The sequence below is a fragment of the Lutjanus erythropterus genome, chromosome 2 (genome assembly GCF_056507025.1).
Source record: "Lutjanus erythropterus isolate fLutEry1 chromosome 2, fLutEry1.hap2, whole genome shotgun sequence".
NCBI classification, from domain to species: domain Eukaryota; kingdom Metazoa; phylum Chordata; class Actinopteri; order Lutjaniformes; family Lutjanidae; genus Lutjanus; species Lutjanus erythropterus.
Window position 1 is genome coordinate 45,980,348 of NC_139318.1, and position 14,649 is coordinate 45,994,996.

Here is a 14,649-nt window from a genome sequence, read left to right on the forward strand (position 1 = left end):
AAACTCAGGTGCTCAAACCTCAATAATCAAGTGACCTTTCTGTAGAAGTATTTCATTAAAATCCATAATGTGTATATTAGAGGTGTAACACTAATACAGATTCATGGTTTGGTTTACATCTCATTGTTTGTTTTGGGGTGGAGGTTGTTGAATAAGAAAAAAACTTTAGGGAAAAAACTGCTGTGTTTTATTAAATCAACTGCAATTTGGAGTATAAAGAACACAGCAGAGGTGTATGTGGTTTATACTGTAATGTTACTTGTAGCTTAAACCTGAAGTGCCTTAAAACAGCAGCAAAAACTTCAATTTTACAACTTATACAAAGAAAGCTCATGAAATGAAGCAGTAATAGTTGACACCTTGAAACACTGAGCACTTTCAGTCTGAATAAGAGGGCGACAAGATTGTTATAAATAAAGGACAAATAGAAAAAGATCATCTCTCCTTTGTCGCTCGGATTCCAAAGAAAAGGTGCAGATAAAGGAGATACTTTGTTGGTAATATAAGAAGGATTTTAAATGTGATAAATTGTTTGGACACCTGCTGATGGCTTTTTCTGCTTCTATCATTAGATGCACAGAAGGCCTTGAAGAGGGTTGAATGGAAATTTTCTTTTCTTTTTTTCTGTTTCACATGAATTTAATGTGGGCTCTAATTTCACTGAGAACATCAAGTCAATTTACAAAAGTCCCAAAGCAGCAGTCACTAATATTACCTCCTCTGACTTCTTCTACTTGAACCATTGGCGTTACGTGTACGAGACAATAATAAAGAACAGAAAATATCACTATATGCTGACATCATTTTATATATAACAGATCCTGAAAATTCAACATCATAATTATTTAGTCTAATAAAACATTTTGTAAGATATTCAGGAAGTAAGATAAAGTTTAACAAATTTAATTCTCGCCTCTTACATATGATGCCAACTGGGTCTCCCCAGTCTCCCCAGTCTCCAGTGTTACTTCTGGTTTAGTTTTATGGTCTTTGGGGAAACGAGACAAGCCAGTTTTTTCGGTCTCCCACGTTTGGACTTTGTTGTTTTTATAAAAGACTTTGATAAGATGAAAACATGTTTCAGTGTTTTACTGTTTTTAACAGACAGTTTTGTATGAAGAAACTTGTTATCACCAGTTGTGTTTCCATCTTTTCTCCCGTCCTCCAGAATCCTCATCTGATTTAACTCTTCACATCAATTCTTAGATGTAAATCAACAAATTTCAGTATAAAATCATTTCAAGATTTGTGTCATAAAAACTTGCAGTTAAAATCATTCATTGATTAGAAAACTGAATATATCCCAATACAGATGTTTTTTTTTTTTTAAATACCTACCAATGTGTTTTTACTTATAAAAGAAAATGAGATGAGTTTTGTGTTATTTGTGTTTGAAGAACAGGAGATATTAATATCCTCTATTACAAATTAAGGTACGATTAGTGAACTTTAAAATGTTAGAGCCAAAGAATCCTTTCATCTCTGACCCAGATAAAGATTTGGAGAAAAGATCTGGAGGAGGGTTTAGATGAAAACACCTGGTCAAATATCTGTTAATACATTTAGCATTTACAAAATATTAATTACCATAATGTACTTTACAAAGAAATTTATATTTTTAGTTCGGAAAAACTAATCACTTCCTACTTACCAGCTGTTTTTGGACTGAATTATCACAGTTTAGAAAAAAAAGAAAAAATCAGGGGCTTATTTTTCAAGAACTCTGGTCCCCACTATTTTCTTACTTTCTTACTGCTTTTATATACAGTGAATTATGGGCTATGTAGTTATTTTTATTTTGTTTATTTATTTTTAAAAAAAGCAAAAAGAAAGCTGACATAGGATATGAAGTGAACTTACGCAACAAAGTTTGATCATGAGCAGCATTTAATTTGACTTTTGCCAAGCTGGAGTTTTCCAAGTCTATGTGTGTAAATATATGTATGTAAATATATAAAGCTGATTTATGGTCTTGTTATAATCCTGTGCTTCAAAGACCGGAATGTATGTAAACTTTATTAAGCAGCCTTTTTATCTTAATATGTGCCTTGTTTCATTTGCTTTTTGTTTTTTTATCCTGACACTGAACCTGTAGTGTTGAAGTAGTCTTCACTGTAATTAAAACTCTTCTCTCCAGCTGTTTCCAGCTTTGTGGCAGTGCTGTTCTTCAGTGCCTTTGTAAAAGATTTGTTTGTCTTAAGAGATGGAGGAGTGTCTGAGATCATAAAGGAACAGTCAATCATTCAGTTTTAGCAAAAAAATAAAAAAATAAATAAATAAAACATTCATTACATTACATTTTCACAGGACAGTTACAGTATGTTACATTTCAAGCTCATTTTAAGTTTATTTGCACTGAATACTTGCACTTCCATGTTTTCATATCTTTCTACAGCTTGTTTAAGATGTTTTAATATTTTTAATATGTTTATTTTGAATTGGAATCTCTGGGGTTTCAGATAGTCTTTGAAACCCCAGACATGGTTGTTTCTCTGGATTTTTATGTCACAATTGTGGAGTAGTTTTTAAAGTCAAGTGGATTTTTGAAAACTACATCCATTGAACACTTGTATGTTGCAGTTACCAGCTACATCACATTTCTGCAATAATATAAAGTGGACCAAAGAAAATGTGATGTCACTTGATGAAATAAAGCAGATTTTTTTCAGCTGATGTTTGTGAGTCGTCTTTTCAACATGTGGTCCTTTGTTTTTTGAGCAAACAGCTGCTGATGAAGCGACAGCACGTTAGAAACTCGACATCAGATTCTCTGTCATCTACTTCAACTGTTGAATAAAGACATTAAAATTGTCCCAGAGCATCAGTTCTCAAAGTGCGGCCTGCGGGCCGATGGTGGCCCTCGGAAACATTCTGTGTGGCCTCCTGAGCGAGACTTGAAATGTGTGCATTATATTTTAATCCTTCTATTTCTCTACTTTCAACAGGCCTGTATTTAATACTTCACTGCTACATTAAACTGTAAGGGGCCACAGAAGTAAAATAAAGTTTAATCTTTATCAAAATCAAGATTACAGAAAGTTTGCAGGCCTTTGATCGACTTCCTGTTGGTCAAAGCAACATTTCATGAACATCTCATCTGCATTAGTTTACATTTATGGCTCAATCCCAGACCCGAGTACCAATTTCGTACCATAAACTGTAAAGGTGAGCTGGTATGACAATAAAGTACCTTGAATCCTTGAATCCTTGACAGACTGGTGGGATTTGCTTGGGGTGAATCTGTTGTTTAACTATCATTCTATTTATTAATGTGATTTGTTGTCATTATGGTTACTCTTATTATGATTAAGATGATTATGCATATTATTATTGTTATCTCCTCAGAGAATTAAAAAAAAATTGAAACACTGTTTTGTCAGCAATCTACTGTTTTTATTGATCAGTAGACTCTTAGTAAAATAACTAACTAATAAAATAATTGGCTGTAGATCTGGTAGGTCGGGTTCATCTATGTGGGGCTGATTGATCACTGTTTCTGTCGCAGTCATGAACTTTAATGTTCAGTGATATTATGAAGCTCGATGCAGGAGAGAATAATGCTGCATGTTTCCTGTGGTTCAGAATGTCCTTTCAGGTTTTTAAGATTGTTTTTCTAGTTTGTCTAAGAATATTTTAAAATGCTCCATGTGTCCTGCGTGTCTCTACATCCTCCTGAATCCAAACTGAATCCATCCCTCCACTGGGATCAGGATTATCCTGATTTTTATAATCAAAACAATCCTAATCTGCACGCTGGGCATTTAACCCTCTATGGTACCATGTTGCCCTCAGGCAACAAACCCATTTTTGCCCTGTCACATCTCCACAATGCATCCCTTTAAATGATGCGATACTTTAAAAAAGAGGTAAAACCATAGGGAACCATTAACAATGCTTTAAGTTGTCACATGACCTCCAGGAAGCGATTTTGAAACCCTTCTTGGCGGGCTTTTTCTAAGGAGACAGCTCTGCTATCTTGCTGCAAAAAAAAGACTCTCAAAAAGTTATTTTTTGTCCCTTTTCCACCTGGAAAAAAATGTCTTCACACTAATAGGTGAGTAAACTTTAAGTTTTGATAGTTTCATGCAACTTATTTAATAATTTAATAGTGGAAACTTGTTAAAATGCAGCTGTTGCCCTGAGGCAACAACGTGCCATCATGGAAAGTTGCAATGTTCCTAAATAGTACAATTTTGCCTACAGGCAACATTTAGCCAAGAAACTTTTTAAATTCTTTTTTAAATTCTTTTTAATTTAAAATTTAAAATGAATTGTGACTTCTTGATGTTATTGAATATTTTTGCATATGTTTATGAAATAAACAATGTTCAAATTGGAAAAGGAACGTTCTTTTTCACTTACGCACCATTATGGTACAATGTTGCCTACAGGCAACGAACCCCAAAAACTTCCAAAAATAAAAATAAAAATAAAATTTCTTCAGATTATGTTTATTTAGTCTATTTTGAGACATAAAAACACATTTCCCTCACTGGCATCATGATGTGTACCATAGAGGGATATGACCATACATACATACATACATACATACATACATATGAGCATACACACATACATACATATGAGCATAAATACATACATACATACATATGAGCATACATACATATGACCATGCATACACACATACATACGACCATACATACATACATACATACATACATACATACATACATACATATGACCATACATTCATACATATGACCATACATACATACATACATACATATGACCATGCATACATTCATATGACCATACAAACATACATACACACATACATACATACATATGGTCATACATATGACCATGCATACATACATACATACATACATACATACATACATACATATATACATATATATATAAATTCTTTTTATAATTCTTTTTAATTTAAAATTTAAAATGAATTGTGACTTCTTGATGTTATTGAATATTTTTGCATATGTTTATGAAATAAACAATGTTCAAATTGGAAAAGGAACGTTCTTTTTCACTTATGCACCATTATGGTACAATGTTGCCTACAGGCAACGAACCCCAAAAACTTCCGAAAAAAATAAAATAAATAAAAATAAAATTTCTTCAGATTATGTTTATTTAGTCTATTTTGAGACATAAAAACACATTTCCCTCACTGGCATCATAATGTGTACCATAGAGGGATATGACCATACACACATACATACATATGAGCATAAATACATACATACATACATATGAGCATACATACATACATACATATGACCATACATACATATGACCATGCATACACACATACATACGACCATACATACATACATACATACATACATACATACATACATACATACATATGACCATACATGCATACATATGACCATACATACATACATACATACATATGACCATGCATACATTCATATGACCATACAAACATACATACACACATACATACATACATATGGTCATACATATGACCATGCATACATACATACATACATACATACATACATACATATGACCATACATACATACATACATACATACATACATATATACATATATATATAAATTCTTTTTATAATTCTTTTTAATTTAAAATTTAAAATGAATTGTGACTTCTTGATGTTATTGAATATTTTTGCATATGTTTATGAAATAAACAATGTTCAAATTGGAAAAGGAACGTTCTTTTTCACTTATGCACCATTATGGTACAATGTTGCCTACAGGCAACGAACCCCAAAAACTTCCGAAAAAAATAAAATAAATAAAAATAAAATTTCTTCAGATTATGTTTATTTAGTCTATTTTGAGACATAAAAACACATTTCCCTCACTGGCATCATAATGTGTACCATAGAGGGATATGACCATACATACATACATACATACATACATACATACATACTTATGACCATACATGCATACATATGACCATACATACATACATACATACATACATATGACCATACATACATATGACCATGCATACATTCATATGACCATACATACATACACACATACATACATACATATGGTCATACATATGACCATGCATACATACATACATACATATGAGCATACATGCATACATACATAAATATGACCATGCATACATACATACATGTGACCATACATACATACATACATACATACATACATATGAGCATACATACATATGAGCATATATACATACATACATATGACCATACATACATACATACATACATACATACATACATACATACATACATATGAGAATACATACATACATATGACCATGCATACATACATATGAGCATACATACATACATATGACCATACATACATACATACATACATACATGCATATATATGACCATACATACATACATACATACATACATACATATATACATATTTATATAAATTCTTTTTATAATTCTTTTTAATTTAAAATTTAAAATGAATTGTGACTTCTTGATGTTATTGAATATTTTTGCATATGTTTATGAAATAAACAATGTTCAAATTGGAAAAGGAACGTTCTTTTTCACTTATGCACCATTATGGTACAATGTTGCCTACAGGCAACGAACCCCAAAAACTTCCGAAAAAAATAAAATAAATAAAAATAAAATTTCTTCAGATTATGTTTATTTAGTCTATTTTGAGACATAAAAACACATTTCCCTCACTGGCATCATAATGTGTACCATAGAGGGATATGACCATACATACATACATACATACATACATACATACATACATACATACATACATACTTATGACCATACATGCATACATATGACCATACATACATACATACATACATACATATGACCATACATACATATGACCATGCATACATTCATATGACCATACATACATACACACATACATACATACATATGGTCATACATATGACCATGCATACATACATACATACATATGAGCATACATGCATACATACATACATATGACCATGCATACATACATACATGTGACCATACATACATACATACATACATACATACATATGAGCATACATACATATGAGCATATATACATACATACATATGACCATACATACATACATACATACATACATACATACATACATATGAGAATACATACATACATATGACCATGCATACATACATATGAGCATACATACATACATACATACATACATACATATATACATATATATATAAATTCTTTTTATAATTCTTTTTAATTTAAAATTTAAAATGAATTGTGACTTCTTGATGTTATTGAATATTTTTGCATATGTTTATGAAATAAACAATGTTCAAATTGGAAAAGGAACGTTCTTTTTCACTTATGCACCATTATGGTACAATGTTGCCTACAGGCAACGAACCCCAAAAACTTCCGAAAAAAATAAAATAAATAAAAATAAAATTTCTTCAGATTATGTTTATTTAGTCTATTTTGAGACATAAAAACACATTTACCTCACTGGCATCATAATGTGTACCATAGAGGGATATGACCATACATACATACATACATACATACATACATACATACGTACATACATACTTATGACCATACATGCATATGAGCATATATACATACATACATATGACCATACATACATACATACATACATACATACATACATACATACATACATATGAGAATACATACATACATATGACCATGCATACATACATATGACCATACATACATACATACATACATATATACATATATACATATATACATATATATATAAATTCTTTTTATAATTCTTATGAGCATACATACATACATACATACATATGACCATACATGCATACATACATACATACATACATACATACATACATACATATGAGCATACATACATACATACATACATACATATGAGCATAAATACAAACATACATACATATGAGCATACATACATACATACATATGAACATACATACATACATACATATGACCATACATACATACATATGAGCATACATACATACATATGACCATACATACATATGACCATGCACACATACATAAATACATATGACCATACATACATACATACATACATACATACTTATGACCATACATGCATACATATGACCATACATACATACATACATACATATGACCATGCATACATTCATATGACCATACATACATACACACATACATACATACATATGGTCATACATATGACCATGCATACATACATACATATGAGCATACATACATACATACATACATACATACATATGGGCATACATACATACATACATATATACCTACATACATACATACATACATACATATGAGCATACATACATACATACATACATATGACCATACATATATATGACCATGCATACATACATACATATGACCATACATACATACATACATACATACTTATGACCATACATGCATAGATATGACCATACATACATACATACATACATACATACATACATACATATGACCATGCATACATTCATATGACCATACGTACATACACACATACATACATACATATGGTCATACATATGACCATGCATACATACATACATACATACATACATACATACATACATACATATGAGCATACATGCATACATACATACATACATATGACCATGCATACATACATACATGTGACCATACATACATACATACATACATACATATGAGCATACATATATATGAGCATATAAACATACATACATATGACCATACATACATACATACATACATACATACATACATATGAGAATACATACATACATATGACCATGCATACATACATATGAGCATACATACATACATATGACCATGCATACATACATATGAGCATACATACATACATATATACATACATATATATGACCATACATACATACATACATATATATATATATATATATAAATTCTTTTTATAATTGTTTTTAATTTAAAATTTAAAATGAATTGTGACTTCTTGATGTTATTGAATATTTTTGCATATGTTTATGAAATAAACAATGTTCAAATTGGAAAAGGAACGTTCTTTTTCACTTATGCACCATTATGGTACAATGTTGCCTACAGGCAACGAACCCCAAAAACTTCCAAAAATAAAAATAAAAATGAAATTTCTTCAGATTATGTTTATTTAGTCTATTTTGAGACATAAAAACACATTTCCCTCACTGGCATCATAATATGTACCATAGAGGGATATGACCATACGTACATACATACATACATATGACCGTACATACATACATACACATACATACATACATACATACATATGAGCATACATACATGCATGCATATGACCATACATGCATACATACATACATACATACATACATACATACATATGAGCATACATACATACATACATATGAGCATACATACATACATATGAGCATAAATACATACGTACATACATACATATGAGCATACATACATACATACATACATATGAGCATACATACCTATGAGCATACATACATATGAGCATACATACATACATACGTACATACATATGAGCATACATACATATGAGCATACATTCATACATATGGCCAAACATATGACCATGCATACAAACATACATACATATGACCATACATACATACATACATACATACATACATACATACTTATGACCATACATTCATACATATGACCATACATACATACATACATACATACATACATATGACCATACATACATATGACCATGCATACATTCATATAACCATACATACATATACACATACATACATACATATGGTCATACATATGACCATGCATACATACATACATACATACATATGAGCATACATGCATACATACATACATACATACATACATACATACATATGACCATGCATACATACATACATGTGACCATACATACATACATACATACATACATACATATGAGCATATATACATACATACATATGACCATACATACATACATACATACATACATACATACATATGAGAATACATACATACATATGAGCTTACATACATACATATGACCATGCATACATACATATGACCATACATACATACATACATACATATATATGACCATACATACATACATATATATATAAATTCTTTTTATAATTCTTTTAAATTAAAAATTTAAAATGAATTGTGACTTCTTGATGTTATTGAATATTTTTGCATATGTTTATGAAATAAACAATGTTCAAATTGGAAAAGGAACATTCTTTTTCACTTATGCACCATTATGGTACAATGTTGCCTACAGGCAACAAACCCCAAAAACTTCCAAAAATAAAAATACAAATAAAATTTCTTCAGATTATGTTTATTTAGTCTATTTTGAGACATAAAAACACATTTCCCTCACTGGCATCATAATGTGTACCATAGAGGGATATGACCATACATACATACATACATACATACATCAGACCATACATGCATACATACATACATACATGTGACCATGCATACATACATACATATGAGCATAAATACATACATACATACATATGAGCATACATACATATATATATATATATATATATATATATATATATATGTATATATATATATATATATATATATATATATATATATATATATATATATATATATAAAGATATATAGATATACATACATACATACATACATATGACCATACATACATACATACATACATACATACATATGAGCATACATACATACATACATACATACATACATACTTATGACCATACATGCATACATATGACCATACATACATACATACATACATACATACATACATATGACCATACATACATATGACCATGCATACATTCATATGACCATACATACATACACACATATATACATACATACATATGACCATACATACATACATACATACATACATACATACATATGAGCATACATGCATACATACATACATACATAAATATGAGCATACATACATATGAGCATATATACATCCATACATATGAGCATACATACATACATACATATGACCATACATGCATAGATATGACCATACATACATACATACATACATACATATGACCATGCATACATTCATATGACCATACGTACATACACACATACATACATACATATGGTCATACATATGACCATGCATACAAACATACATACATACATACATATGAGCATACATGCATACATACATACATACATACATATGACCATGCATACATACATACATGTGACCATACATACATACATACATACATACATATGAGCATATATACATACATACATATGACCATACATACATACATACATACATACATACATACGTATGAGAATACATACATACATATGAGCATACATACATACATATGACCATGCATACATCCATATGAACATACATACATCCATATGACCATACATACATACATATGACCATACATACATACATACATACATACATATATATGACCATACATACATACATATATATATAAATTCTTTTTATAATTCTTTTTAATTTAAAATTTAAAATGAATTGTGACTTCTTGATGTTATTGAATATTTTTGCATATGTTTATGAAATAAACAATGTTCAAATTGGAAAAGGAACGTTCTTTTTCACTTATGCACCATTATGGTACAATGTTGCCTACAGGCAACGAACCCCAAAAACTTCCAAAAATAAAAATAAAAATAAAAATAAAATTTCTTCAGATTATGTTTATTTAGTCTATTTTGAGACATAAAAACACATTTCCCTCACTGGCATCATAATGTGTACCATAGAGGGATATGACCATACATACATACATACATACATCAGACCATACATGCATACATACATACATACATGTGACCATGCATACATACATACATACATATGAGCATACATACATACATACATACATATGAGCATACATACATACATACATATATATATATATATATATACATACATACATACATACATACATATGACCATACATACATACATACATACATACATACATATGGTCATACATATGACCATGCATGCATACACACATACATACATATGACCATACATACATATGAGCATATATACATACATACATATGACCATACATACATACATATATACATACACATGAGAATACATACATACATATGACCATGCATCCATACATATGAGCATACATACATACATATGACCATACATACATACATACATACATACATACATACATACATACATACATACATATGACCATACATACATACATACATATATATGACCATACATACATACATACATACATACATACATACATACATATAAATTCTTTTTATAATTCTTTTTAATTTAAAATTCAAAATGAATTGTGACTTCTTGATGTTATTGAATATTTTTGCATATGTTTATGAAATAAACAATGTTCAAATTGGAAAAGGAATGTTCTTTTTCACTAATGCACCATTATGGTACAATGTTGCTCAGCGTAAGTTCAATCAGGAAGACCTTCTATTACGCTGCCTTTATTCACAACTTTCCTTTACTCCGCCTCTCTCCTCCTATTCCCTCTAATCAGCTGTTTGTGGGCGTTCACCTTCGTCTTTACCATACATTCAGATTTTGCCACGGTCGCGATAGCCAGTCAATTTGCTGCTGCCAAATCTTTAAATCGCCTCTGTCTTTGCTCCATCAGTTGTCATTCAGTCAATTGCGCGACCCTCCTCCACCCCTCTCTCCTCCAGTCACTGGACCCAGGTAGCAGAAGATGTTCACCTCGATCCTCCCTGACGCCCTCTCCTCCAGCCTTCAGGTCCAGGCAGCAGGAGTCCAGAGCCACTTCACCTCACCAGTCTCTGCTTTGCACCTCATCATCACCACCACCACCAGTGTCTAGACCTCGGGGGGGTTCTCTTCACTACAGCTTCATCACCCCCATTTATATATACATATTGTTTCACCTCATTGGGGTCTAACCGCCAAAGACTGTTCATGTTTCATATATCATGCATGTGCCAATAAACCATTTCTGTTTTACTCTTAGTCTCTCCTGATTGAAATGAGCATACATACATATGAGCATACATTCATACATATGGCTAAACATATGACCATGCATACAAACATACATATAAAAATACATACATACATACCTACATACATACTTATGATCATACATGCATACATATGACCATACATACATATGACCATTCATACACTTATATGACCATACATACATATACATATACATACATACATACATATGGTCATACATATGACCATGCATACATACATACATATGAGCATACATACATACATACATACATACATACATATATACATACATACATACATACATATGACCATACATACAAACATACATACATATGACCATACATACATACATACATACTTATGACCATACATGCATAGATATGACCATACATACATACATACATACATACATACATACATACATACATACATACATATGACCATGCATACATTCATATGACCATACATACATGCACACATACATACATACATATGGTCATACGTATGACCATGCATACATACATACATACATATGAGCATACATGCATACATACATACATACATATGACCATGCATACATACATACATGTGACCATACATACATACATACATACATACATATGACCATACATATATATGACCATATAAACATACATACATATAACCATACATACATACATACATACATACATACATACATACATACATATGAGAATACATACATACATATGACCATGCATACATACATATGAGCATACATACATACATATGACCATGCATACATACATATGAGCATACATACATACATACATACATAAATACATACATACATACATACATACATATATATGACCATACATACATACAAACATACATACATACATACATACTTACATACATATAAATTCTTTTTATAATTGTTTTTAATTTAAAATTTAAAATGAATTGTGACTTCTTGATGTTCTTGAATATTTTTGCATATGTTTATGAAATAAACAATGTTCAAACTGGAAAAGGAACGTTCTTTTTCACTTATGCACCATTATGGTACAATGTTTCCTACAGGCAATGAACCCCAAAAATAAAAATAAAAATGGAATTTCTTCAGATTATGTTTATTTAGTCTATTTTGAGACATAAAAACACATTTCCCTCACTGGCATCATAATATGTACCATAGAGGGATATGACCATACATACATACATACATACATACATACATAAATACATACATACATATGAGCATACATACATACATACATACATATGAGCATACATACATACGAGCATGAATACATACATACATACATATGAGCATACATACATACATACATACATATGAGCATACATACATATGAGCATACATACATACATACGTACATACATATGAGCATACATACATATGACCATACATTCATACATATGGCCAAACATATGACCATGCATACAAACATACATACATATGACCATACATACATACGTACATACATACATACATACAAACATACATACTTATGACCATACATGCATACATATGACCATATATACATACATACATACATAATTACATACATACATACATATGACCATACATACATATGACCATGCATACA